Below are 12526 nucleotides of genomic sequence, written 5' to 3' on the forward strand. Positions count from 1 at the left end.
TCACTAGACACATTCATTCTTCAACTCCCCAAAAACTACCCAGCTAAACTCCACTGACCTTTTCATTGGCTCACTGCAAATGGGTGATCCTGATGCTCTCACTCTCCTCCTCCTGTGCCGGAGATCCATCAGCCATATACTGATGTTAACATGAGCACTATTACACCATGCATCACTTACATCATCAGTGGCGGCTGGCATTGCTCTTGACGAAGTTAAGTCCACGACTGCATCTGCCTGCCCCCCCCCCAGCCTTCGTGCCATGGAAAGCAGTGACTGATTGGAACTGTCCTGCTCTGTAACAGTCTGGAAGGTTGACAGTTCAGCCCATCCTCCTTTGATAGTGTAAGATGGACAATGCACGGTCCAACTGGCAAGGGTCCTCTGACTCTGCCTCCGACGCAGAATATGGACTATCAATATACGCTGGCTTCAACCTGTCGATGTCAGCTTTTCCATTCCTGTCAATCACAAAAGTCTTCAGGTGTTGTAAAACCTGAAAAGGACCATTGCAAATGGGCTGAAGTTGTTTGCAAACAGCATTGTGCCAAAGGAGCACACGAGTACATCATTTTAAATCATTAGGCACAGGCAACACCTGCTTAGGAGTAGGTTGGAGTAGTCTCTTGTTTCCCCAAAACAACATAACTAACCAGATCATAGAGTGTTCTGCTTGAACACCAATTCAGAAACTCGTCTGGCAAAGTTAGTATGGTGCCAAATACTAGTTCTGCTGCTGAACATCCAACATCTGCTTTAATAATAGTATGTACTCCAAGGAAAACCACTGCCAAATGTTTGCTCCACATGGATGCATCACCACCTGCTTTGATGCTGCCTTTAATTGTCGATGGAAATGCTTAACGAGGTTGTTGACCTGCGGATGTAAGCCGTAATGCTTAGAAGATCAGTGAGAGCTCAGAACAATGCCGACATGAATTGAGACCCTTGATTCATTGTAATAGTGAGCGGAACACCGAAAGATAGAATCCAACGATCCACAAAAGCCTTAGCAATTTTCTTTTCAGAGATGTCAATAACAGGAATGGCCTCCAGCCACCTGATAGTGCAGTCTTTACACAGGAGTAGGTAAGTATATCCCAGGATGGCAGAAGCAGGCCTACCCAGTTTAGGTGCATGTTCTTGAAATGGGAATGCAGAACAGCAAAATCCCCCAGCTTTGGATTTGTTGTGTCTGGAGACTTTAGAATGTTGACATGGCAAGCAGGTCCTTGCCCATAATCCAACATCCTGTTTAACATGAGGGCAGGTAAAATGTTCCATAACTAGTTTGAATGAGTCTCTTCTGCCAGGATGCGACATTGTGAAAAGACTCAAAAATATCCCGCCTCATAGCTACCAGCACAAAAGGAAAAATTGTAAACTGAGTTTTCGTCCGATTCATCCAGGGTTACGTCTTGAATATGGAAAACAAAAATGTGTGTGACACAATAAACTTCAGATGTTTGGAGCTGCAAGACATGGAAAAAAATTGCATGCATGTTTTTACTCTTCCATTCATATTTTGTTACAAAACTTTTATATAAATGTTAAGAAATACATGTACGTAATAATTTATGGTCATTATGTAGTTTTTAAACTGCTAATTTGAATTAGTTTCAACAATCAAAAAGCAAACATATACATACCAAATATTTTCAAAATCCTGACAGATTTTCTTTGGTAATCTCTGCCCAATGATGCAGAAGCACCTCCGAGGTGCTGACGCCAACCCTCCTAATCGGCAGAGTGCGGCACTCTGCATTTAAGATACAGTAAGATAAAATGTTTGCATTGTAGGAAAAAGTGGAGCTGGGTCCATGGCCAGATCAGCTGTGATTTCACTGAATGTGGGAGCAGGTTTGATGGGCCAGATGGACAACTCCTGCTCCTCTTTCTGATTTTTCTCTTCGGGAATGCTGCTGCCACTGGTCTCTGCAGATACCTGCACCAATGCAGTGTCCGCAGACGAGCGCACGATGTTCTACACTGCTCCCCACTTTGCCCCCATATTCCCCACTGTTCCCCACAGTTCTTCACTGTTCTCCAAGTGCACTGTTCCACAGTGTTCAGCATTGTTCTCCACTGTTCCCCATGGGTCCACTCCATTCCCAATCTGCCTCCCACTGTTCCCCATCTGTTCACATTGTTCCCCTCTGTTCTCATCTGTTCTGCAGTGTTCCCCACTGTTCCTCTTTCCTTATTTTTTCCCCATTCCCTTCCATTCCCCATTGTTCTGCAGTGTTCCTGAATAAACCTGCCTCCTGAAGCAGGGTGAGGCCACGGGAACCACAGCTCTGCTCCTCTCTTCCCAGTCACTGGGAAAGTTGGTACAATTTATAAAGGGTGGGAAAGTTGGTAGCTCTATAGCGCACAATTTATAAAGACCATGGGGAAAAGCAATGATGAGCCTGCCCTCCCAGAATTCTGTGCAGCAGAGAAAAGGCTATATGCACAGCTACATACACGGAGCATTCATGGAGGGGTTTCTCTACCACATGGCATTCTGGGAAATCAGGTTCGCCATCACTTTTCCCCACAGTCTTTATAAATTGTAAGCTATAGTGCTAACAACTTTCCCACTCTATTTAAAAATTGTCTGCTATTGCTATTTATTTCCTATCTCTGTCTCTTCTGCTACAACTTTCCCACTCTATTTAAAAATTGTCTGCTATTGCTATTTATTTCCTATCTCTGTCTCTTCTGCTACAACTTTCCCACGGCAAAGTTTATACCTTCATTTTAATATTTTCTTCCTTCACATTCCTGCACTCAGGCAAAAACTTGGGTCATTTCAATCCCACAATTCAATTGCCCATTTCACACTTGCCTGATTGCAACTCTGGTGTCTTCAGACACTGGAGATTGTACTTGGGGTTGAGGCTGTCAATCCTTGGCGTCATCTGATGCCAGTGTTGAGCTGATTTTGCTTTCACACAAGATACTTTAAAGGCTGATTGGCTGTGAATTCCTGGGATCATTTGCAAGTGTGAAAGGGGCTTATATTTGTGCCTATACTATGAAGTGGATCATATATCATATAACCATTCACAGTACTGAAACAGGCCATATTGGCCCTTCTAGTCCGCACCGATTTACGTGAGCTACCAACTTTCCCACCCTGTATAAATTGTGCGCTATAGAGCTACCAACTTTCCCACCCTGGGCTCAGTGAGGTGGGCTCTGCGGACTTCTTCAAAGGAGGTTGCTGCCCGCCGAACTGCGAGGCACCAAGTTGTACGGTTTGAGGCGATATCAGCCCACTGGCGGTGGTCAATGTGGCAGGCATCAAGAGATTTCTTTAGGCAGTCCTTGTACCTCTTCTTTGGTGCACCTCTGTCACGGTGGCCAGTGGAGAGCTCGCCATATAACACGATCTTGGGAAGGCGATGGTCCTCCATTCTGGAGATGTGACCCACCCAGCGCAGCTGGATCTTCAGCAGTGTGGACTCGATGCTGTCAGCCTCTGCCATCTCGAGTACTTCGATGTTAGGGATGAAGTCGCTCCATTGAATGTTGAGGATAGAGCGGAGACAATGCTGGTGGAAGCGTTCTAGGAGCCGTAGGTGATGCCGGTAGAGGACCCATGATTCAGAGCTGAACAGGAGTGTGGGTATGACAACGGCTCTGTATACACTTATCTTTGTGGGGTTTTACTGTACTCCAAAGGGTCCAACCACCTAGTCCTAAATGACGGCTCTGTAAAGGCATTAAACTGCCTGTTAGAGGAGCTGACTGGTTTTATCAAACTATAATCCTGCAATCACGGATCTGTGCTCAAGATGGCGGTGCCTATGCTCAGCAGCAGGCCACGAGAGGTTGCCGATTCCAGGGAGCAAATGACAGTGTACGGTACCAAAAATGAGAACATCCTCCATTGAGAAGAAGCACAAGAGATTACTTTGCAGGATGGTGACCATTGCAAGGAACCAGCAAGGGGCTCGGTGGCTGAGAACCCACAGAGGCTGTGGGTGACTTGCGATTGGCCAATCTGCAAGAGCTGCGAGCTGCTGGAGACTAGCTCGTGTACCAGTTTTTGGAACTGGGATTAGAGAGGCTGCTGAGGGCAAGAAAGGGTCCCAAGGGGCCTCAGGCGCTGAAGGCTTCCTGATCATGTCTCAGGTTTAGATCTGGAGCTCAGGTGGCCAATGGATCAAACTGAAGTGTGTGCAGCTACAGAGGCTACAGGAGTGGGGAGACAAATCCATGGACACTCAGTGACTCTGAAGATGCTCTCTTTTGCTTCACTTTATTTTGTACTTTATGGGGCACTGAGCAACACTAATGGTAACTCTTTCTCTGGGTTGTGGTGGGCAGAAGTCAATTTTGTGTAATATTATACATTCTGCACTTTTACATGACAGAAAATAATCTTGAATGTGTCCTCTTCAGCTGAAACCACATTTTTACTGCACATTTTTGTGCATAATTCAGATTTCAAATTGGTTGTCAGAGTACATTCATGACATCACAAGCAACCCTGAAATTCTTTTTCCTATGGGCGATGCAGAATTACCACTTATTGGTAGTGCAAAGAAACTTTACACAACAAATAAAGAAATAGAAACAAATTGCAATGCAGAGGGAAAAAAATCAGTTGACTGAGACAAAGCGGTTAGTTCCAAAGCAAACTTCAAAATCATGCAAACATTTTTGAACTGTACAAAGATTGGGAGAAAACCACACAATATTGTAAAATTAATTTTTATTCATTGTGGAATTTGTTGATTCTAAAACATGCTGAAAACAGACCTTTCTGGAACTTTCTAGCTCTAGGTGTGCATTTTCTATACTACATTTCTACATTTTCTACATTTTCTGGCAGCTACTGTATATCTCACCAGTATCAGTGGGCACTTTTTAACAGTAGCTGCAGAAAAGCCCAAGCATGGAGGTAGTAACTTTCTGGGTCTAGAAAACACAAAAGGAAATGTTAGGTTTTCCTGATATCTGACATCATTATTTCCTGTCACCAATGAAGCTCCAACTGCAAAACTAAAATCCTAACTTGAATTACAAGCTTGACTGTATAAACCATTTCGGAAGCCAGCAGTATTGACCCTTTACTTGCTGGTGTCAGTATTATCCTTCCTGAAGTGTTTGTGTGAAGGTCAGGCCTGCGTTGCATTTGAGGCCTGGAAATTAAATTGGTTGCCGTCTACCAGCAGGAAGTCTGAAAGGCTTAAAGTCTCGTTTGCTGCCTCCATGTTTGCTTTCTCATCAGGTCCATCAAACTACTTCACAACACTGGAACTCTGGTTATAAATTTATTTAAAAGTGATCAAAGCTGCTTCAGTTGTATCAAGTACAGTTGTGGCTGTGTTGTGAGAATGAAACACTTGGTGGCTGCTTTCAAAGCTGTACTCAACGTAATTGTATGGTTACAGTTCGAATTTAAAAGAAAGGCGTGCTCTAAATTCCTAAAGAGAAGCGGTGGCAGCCAGGACCTACTAATAGGAAATACAAGCCTGTTATCAATTAAGAATAACTTTGTAATATTACAGGCTGCTCACAAACTGGGAATAAATTTTGTAATGCTCAAAACCATTCATCGTTTGATCATGATTTTATTTCTTTTTAAAATATTTTTATTGAGTTTAACATATAAACATAAATACAGAATTGACAATTACCTAATAATTCATTTGTACACAAGTAAGCACACACAAAAAAGCCAGAGAAAAGTAGATAAAACTACATCAATAATTGCTAATAATTCCTCTAAAACATTTAATCAAAATTATCTATGCAATCATGTTAAACCCATTTGTTGAAATAATTTGTATAAAATAAAGGAGAAAAAAAACCTTAAAAGTAAATCTTACTTATCCCCTCCCTTGAATCAAGGTTACCTTATACATTTTTTAAAAATCAATAATGTGCAACCACTGATGACCCCAGGAGAACAGACAATGAATGACCAGAACATACAATCATTGTTAATTATTTTTTAAAAATTAAGAATTAGTCCTACAATTTAATAAATTGAAACTTTCTATCTTTAATATTATTACCTATTTTTTTTCTAAACTTAAATAGGACATTATGTCATATAACCACTGTGTATGAGTAGAGAGTGAATCATTTTTTATTACAATAAAATTGTTTACCTGGTTATCAACATGGTAAAAGGTAAAACTTTTTCCTGAGATGCCAACATATGTTTATCTGAATTACAAGAAAAACCAGACAAAGCAATTAACAGGCAAGGTTCCAAATTAATCTTAAAAATTGTTGATAAAGTTTGGAAGATGTCTTTCCAGAATCTCTCTAAATTTGGGCACTCTCAAAAAATATGGATCAGAGAAGCTTCAAAAATGGTACATTTCTCACATAATGGATCAATATCTGCATTAAAATGAGAATTTAAGTTTGGACATTTGAGTTCTGTGTATCACCTTGAGTTGTAATCATATAGCCATTTACACCACAGAAACATGCCAGTTTGTCCCTACTAGTCCGTGCTGAACATCATCTCCCACCTAGTCCCACTGACCCGCATTTGGCCCATATCCCTCCACACCTTTCTCGTCCATATACTTATCCAACTATCCTTAAATATTTACATCAATCTCGCTTCTACCATAACTGCCGGAAGTTCATTTTATACCCCCACCACCCTGCGTGAAGAAATTTCCCCTTATGTTTCCCTTAAACTTTTCCCCTTTTACTCTCAATGCATGCCCTCTTGTTTGAATCTTCCCCACTGTCAGTGGAAAAAGCCTATCCACATTGACTCTATCCATCCCCCGTATAATTTTGAACACCTCTATCAAATCACCCCTAAACCTTCTACGCTCCAGAGAATAAAGTCCCTGCCTGTTCAACCATTCCCTGTAACTCAAGCCCTGAAACCCCAGCAACATTCTCGTAAATCTCCTCTGCACTCTCTCTATACTGTTTATATCCTTCCTGTAATTTGGTGGCCAAAACTGTACACAATATTCTAAATTTTGCTTCACCAATGCCTTATACAATTTCAACATAACACCCCAACTACTGTACTCCGATTTATGAAAGCCAACATACCAAATGCTTTCTTCACCACCCTATCTACATGTGAATCAACTTTCAGAGAATTATGTACCATGACTCCTAAATCACTTTGTTTCACTCCACTTCTCAGTTATCGACCATTTAACATATATGTTCAATTTTGATTAGTCCTACCAAAATGTAGTGCCTCACATTTATCAATATTAAACTCCACCTGCCATCTTTCAGCCCACTCATTCTAACTGTCCTATATCACCCTGCAAGCTTTGATAATCTTCCTCACTGTCCACAACACCGCCAACCTTTGTATCATCTGCAAACTTACTAATCTAATTTGTCACCTCATCATCTAGATCGTTAATATATATGACAAACAACTGTCTTGCACAAAATGAGGAATCATTAATCAAGGTGAGAGTAGAGTGCCAATCTTCATCAGAAAATGTTAAGTTCAAATCTCGTTCCCAATCGCTCTTGATCCCAGCCATGGGTACTGAACTTAAAAAAATAAAGAATGCATGTACAATACCTGTAGTTGCAATCATCTTTTTGTAAATTTTTTACAATCATCATTTTATTTCTTAAAAAGGTTATCGAGTGTTTGTTGTCTGAATGCAGCATGTCGCTAACAGAGAGTGACATCGAAAGCCATGTCACCAACGCGGTGCACAATACCTACCCAAAAAATTGTCCAGGAAATGGTAGAATATGCAATATATGTTACAAAACAACCGTTATGTCCATTGCTGTAGTAACCAAGTGCTACAAAGCAAGGTTCATGCAGTAGATGAAAGGGAAAAGGAGAAATTCTATGTAATTGTTGTGACTGAAAACAAGAAAGAAAAAAGAGATTGGATGTTGAGATTAAAAGTGAATGACATACACATTTTAATTAAATTGGATACTGGAGCACAAATTAATGTAATACCTGACTTGATGTGGTGTGTACAAAGTCCCACTCTTTGGCAAGGTGTTGGAACTTTCAATTGCATGTTTTACCATATGCTGGACAATTTTTTGGTAGGTCTTTTTGACAATGCTGTTTCTCATGACGCCGATTTAGCACAACCCCACTTTTTTTGTGATCTGATTTTTGGACTCAAACCATCACGTTATAACGCGGTTCCCCTGTTCTGTCCTCGTAGTCCAGTTGCGTTGATTTTTTTATGCTCATCAGTTTCATAATAAGCTTTATAGGAGTCACAATCAATTGCAGTTTTTGAAAAAATTAGCATCACAAGTTACTTTGTCCAATGCCACAGATTGGACAGTATATTTTGGCTTATTGTACTGTTTTGTATCTTTTGATAGATAACTTCAGAATTAACTTTTGATTCAAGAATAATGCATCTAGGAAGTGGTTCAGACAGCAATTTGAACAGATTATTTTTCAGAGATGAGTGGAAATTGGATTAAATTGCCATTTTTAGCAATTTAATAATTAATCATCTTGAAATGTACAGTGAGAACTGGTTAAATAAGTCAGTCTGATGAAGAAGACAGAGATTTTCTGTCTGCAGTTTTCCCCCCCCAAAGAGTTGTAACAGTGGGAAATGTTGAGTATGTGGAGTGTTATTACTGCATCAGAATAGACTAGTTTTATCGATTTGCATGATTCACATACATTTTTTGTTGTAACAATATAGTAATGCTGTATTGCATTTTTTGAATATTTATGATTTTCATAGATTCACAAAACTTAACAAACCATTCAATCTTTCCAACGTTCCTGCATATATACAGAATCTGTATTTATCCCCCTCCCCCTTCTTCCCCCCCACCCTCCCATATAAAATTTAATATCGCATCCTCATTTATGTTAATCCAAACCCCCACAAAAACCTAAACAGAAAAAGAAAGAAAAGAACTGAAAAGAAAAAAGCACGTTGTCTGCGCTATATCCTGTTTCATTAGTTACACTCCTTTTCTTCCTGGGGACTGATTATTGCAGTGTATCTATTTCTAGAAAGTATTGTATTGCATTCTAATGGTGATCTTTTAAGTCAACTTTGTTTAATATCCTGTGTTTTAATTCTTCAGGCTATTATAGTCTGCTCTGCAGTTTAAAGATGAAGAACTTCCTGTCTTTGTTCTTGTTACTGCAATTTAGTTGTGGCTGTTCTTCAGAACTTCAGCTGTTTCCTATTGAATGAAAAATGCACTTAGTAAAATAAAAACCTACATTTTCATAAATTATGTCCGGCAGTGTGTTGCCTTGCTTTCTGAAGAACTTTAATTTTTTTTTTGTTTTTCAAATAGTTTTTGAATTTTTAACAGGTTTCAAATACCAGTTAGGTTTTTTTCTTAAAAATTGTATTAAAATTATGTGGTGTACAGGTACGCGATCCTTTATCCAGAACCCTTGGGGGACAGTGTGTTCCGAATTTTGGATTTTTCTGGATTTCGGAAAGCCAAATTTAAGCCCACCCGGATTGTGCTGCCGTACCCAACCCCATTCCAGTCACCCTGCCATCTCCCCCACCCCCCCTCACCCACCCGACTCGTGCTGCCGGTCCCTCACCCGCTCGACTTGCACTGCCGGTCTCCCGGCCACCCGAATCGCGCTGCTGGTCTCCCCCCCCCCCCCCCCCCTCACCCGCCCGACTTGCGCTGCAGCCTCTCTCCCCACTTGCCAGATTTTGGAGCTTTCCAGATTTGAGATGTCTGGATAGAATAGCTACATTAATCATGATGAAATTTGCTTTCCTGCAGTTTAACATATTTGATTGCAGAAGTGTACATTTATTTTAGAAATTGATTTTTTTTTAAACTTTGAACTCCAATAAATTCTTCAAATGTGTACTTATTGGATTGTTTTCTTTGCATTGCATCAATCCAAATTCAAATATGAGAGCTGGATTGAGGCTGGTTTTTGCAAACTAAAATAATTTGTAACACAATCTTATAGTATTTTTTAACCTGCAGCACTCACTTCTTGGTTGATAGACTTTCAGGTAATTTTTACATCACAAAAATAAGGTAACGTGTGGATATCACTTAAAAACACATTCAAAATGAGTAATTAACTTTTTTCATTTTGGCTAAATATCTATTACTTATGCAAGTCAGAATTTCAGAAAATCTTTGAGGAACAATGCTTTACATTTATCATTCATTGTTAGTAAGTATATCATGGAACAAAAGATTACATTTTAAATTTAGACATACAATATGCCAGAACCGCTGCAGCGGCATCGTAGCCATTGATGCAGAGCTGCAAGGAGAGAGGGAGTGAAGATGTAGTGCTCCCACGGGGTCCAGCCCCCCAGTAACTTGCCATCGGCTCCGCACGAGCTTAGAACAACCTGATGAGGGAGCCAATGGTGATTGTAGTTGAAATCTCGTGACCATGGATAGGCATTCAAGATGGCGGCGCCTATTAATCAGGAGCAGGCCATGAAGAGCTGCAGATTCCGAGGAAGCGGAGGACTGGAGCAGGGCACCAGAGGATGGGAAGTCCATGCATCGTCTGAAAAGATGAAGTGGAGGAGATGACCCGCAGTGACGGTAACCACGGCAGTGGACCAGTGATGGGATTCTGTGGCTGAGGGACCAGTGCATGCGGCAGGCTGCTGGCAACTTGGGGCTAGGATGCTGTAGGCTGTTACAGGCTGCTGTCAGGAGACTCACGCCGGGCTGTGGACTACTGAAGACTGGCACGAACAGGCTGGAGGGGTACCAAGTATCGGAACCAGGATGTGAAGAAGTGCTGAGGGCACTGAAGGTTTCCTGAACATGTTGGAGGTTCGGATCTGGAGCTCGAGTTACTAATGGTTTGGACTGGACTCTATGTGGCTGCAGAAGTGAATCTACGGACACTTGATGACTTTTTTTTGCTTTTCTCTCTTTGATTGTAAGTCTGATTGTAAGAGGCACTTAGGCAATTCCTGGTAGTGGCGAATCTGTCTGCCTTGCAGCAGGCAAAAAGAAATTTGATGTAATATGACACTGTTTTATTACAATAATATTAATAAATCGAATCTTGACAATATAGTAACAGGCCCATTCTGGACCACAAGCCCATGCCCCCCAAAAACAGCAATTAACCTACAATCCCCTATCATTTTTGGAAGGTGGGAAGAAATCATGGAGAAACAAGCAGAATGTACAAACTCATTGCAGACAGTGGCGGATTCGAACCTGAATACCTGGTGCTGTAATAGCATTGCGCTAACTGTTCTGCAAGGATAAGATGCTTGCAATTACCTGGAATCAAATACAAATAAATATGAGCTATTTTCTTTGATCAGCGGTCATCTCCAGCCAGAAAAAGAAATTGACTGCAGAGGAGAATTTTATTCTTCCAGAAAATTATTCTACTACATCATAAGAGCATTAGACCAGGCAAACATGCTGTTGGCACACCATCAACCTCATTCCATGCATGACTTATCTCTGTTATGTCTATATAAAAGGGTTATATTCTTTCTTCTTTCTTTCTTTGGCTTGGCTTCGCGGACGAAGATTTATGGAGGGGCATGTCCACGTCTACTGTAGGCTCGTTGGTGACTGACAAGTCCGATGCAGGACAGGCAGGCACGGTTGCAGCAGTTGCAAGGGAAAATTGGTTGGTTGGGTGTTGGGTTTTTCCTCCTTTGTCTTTTGTCAGTGAGGTGGGCTCTGCGATCTTCTTCAAAGGAGGTTGCAGCCCACCGAACTGTGAGGCGCCAAGATGCACGGTTTGAGGCGATATCAGCCCACTGGCGGTGGTCAATGTGGCAGGCACCGAGAGATTTCTTTAAACAGTCCTTATACCTCTTCTTTGGTGCACCTCTGTCTCGGTGGCCAGTGGAGAGCTCGCCATATAACACGATCTTGGGAAGGCGATGGTCCTCCATTCTGGAGACGTGACCCACCCAGCGCAGTTGTGTCTTCAGCAGCGTGGATTCGATGCTTGCGGACTCTGCCAGCTCGAGTACTTCGATGTTGGTGATGAAGTCATTCCAATGAATGTTGAGGATAGAGCGGAGACAGCGCTGATTGAAGCGTTCTAGGAGCCAAAGGTGATGCCGGTAGAGGACCCATGATTCGGAGCCGAACAGGAGCGTGGGTATGACAACGGCTCTGTACACGCTGATCTTTGTGTGTTTCTTCAGGTAATTGTTTTTCCAGATTTTTAGTGTAGTCTTCCAAAGGCGCTATTTGCCTTGGCGAGTCTGTTGTATCTCTTTGTCGACCCTTGCATCAGATGAAATAGTGCAGCCGAGGTAGGTTTAATCCTTTGTAAAATATGTACTTTGATCTCCTTGCCGTATAATCATGTTGTCAATGAACAGTTGTAGCTGAGGTGAATAAGGAAATGTAATAAATAACTCAGATCTTGTTCATTTCTTAGTATCCTGTTTTGGTCATGGGACTGATTTGTCAAGTGGGGATTTACTGAATTCCATTTTGTAGAATGTTACAAGTGCTCTACTAGTGTTACATTGTGGTGATCGTGAGCAGAAATATTGGGATTGGTGTATATGGAGTCTATGATAATACAACTTTGTATTTCACCAAATGGTATTCACCATTAAGGTTCTCTTGC

At 41.4% G+C, this 12526-nt stretch overlaps 1 protein-coding gene across 3 annotated transcripts in view; it reads left to right on the forward strand.

The window, feature by feature from the left end:
• The window catches only part of LOC138736951 (E3 ubiquitin-protein ligase RNF19A), a 104794-nt gene that overhangs the window by 56127 nt on the left and 36141 nt on the right, over positions 1-12526 (forward strand). The gene's annotated exons all lie outside the window — the stretch shown is intronic.

The sequence above is a fragment of the Narcine bancroftii genome, chromosome 6 (assembly GCF_036971445.1).
Source record: "Narcine bancroftii isolate sNarBan1 chromosome 6, sNarBan1.hap1, whole genome shotgun sequence".
Lineage (NCBI taxonomy): Eukaryota > Metazoa > Chordata > Chondrichthyes > Torpediniformes > Narcinidae > Narcine > Narcine bancroftii.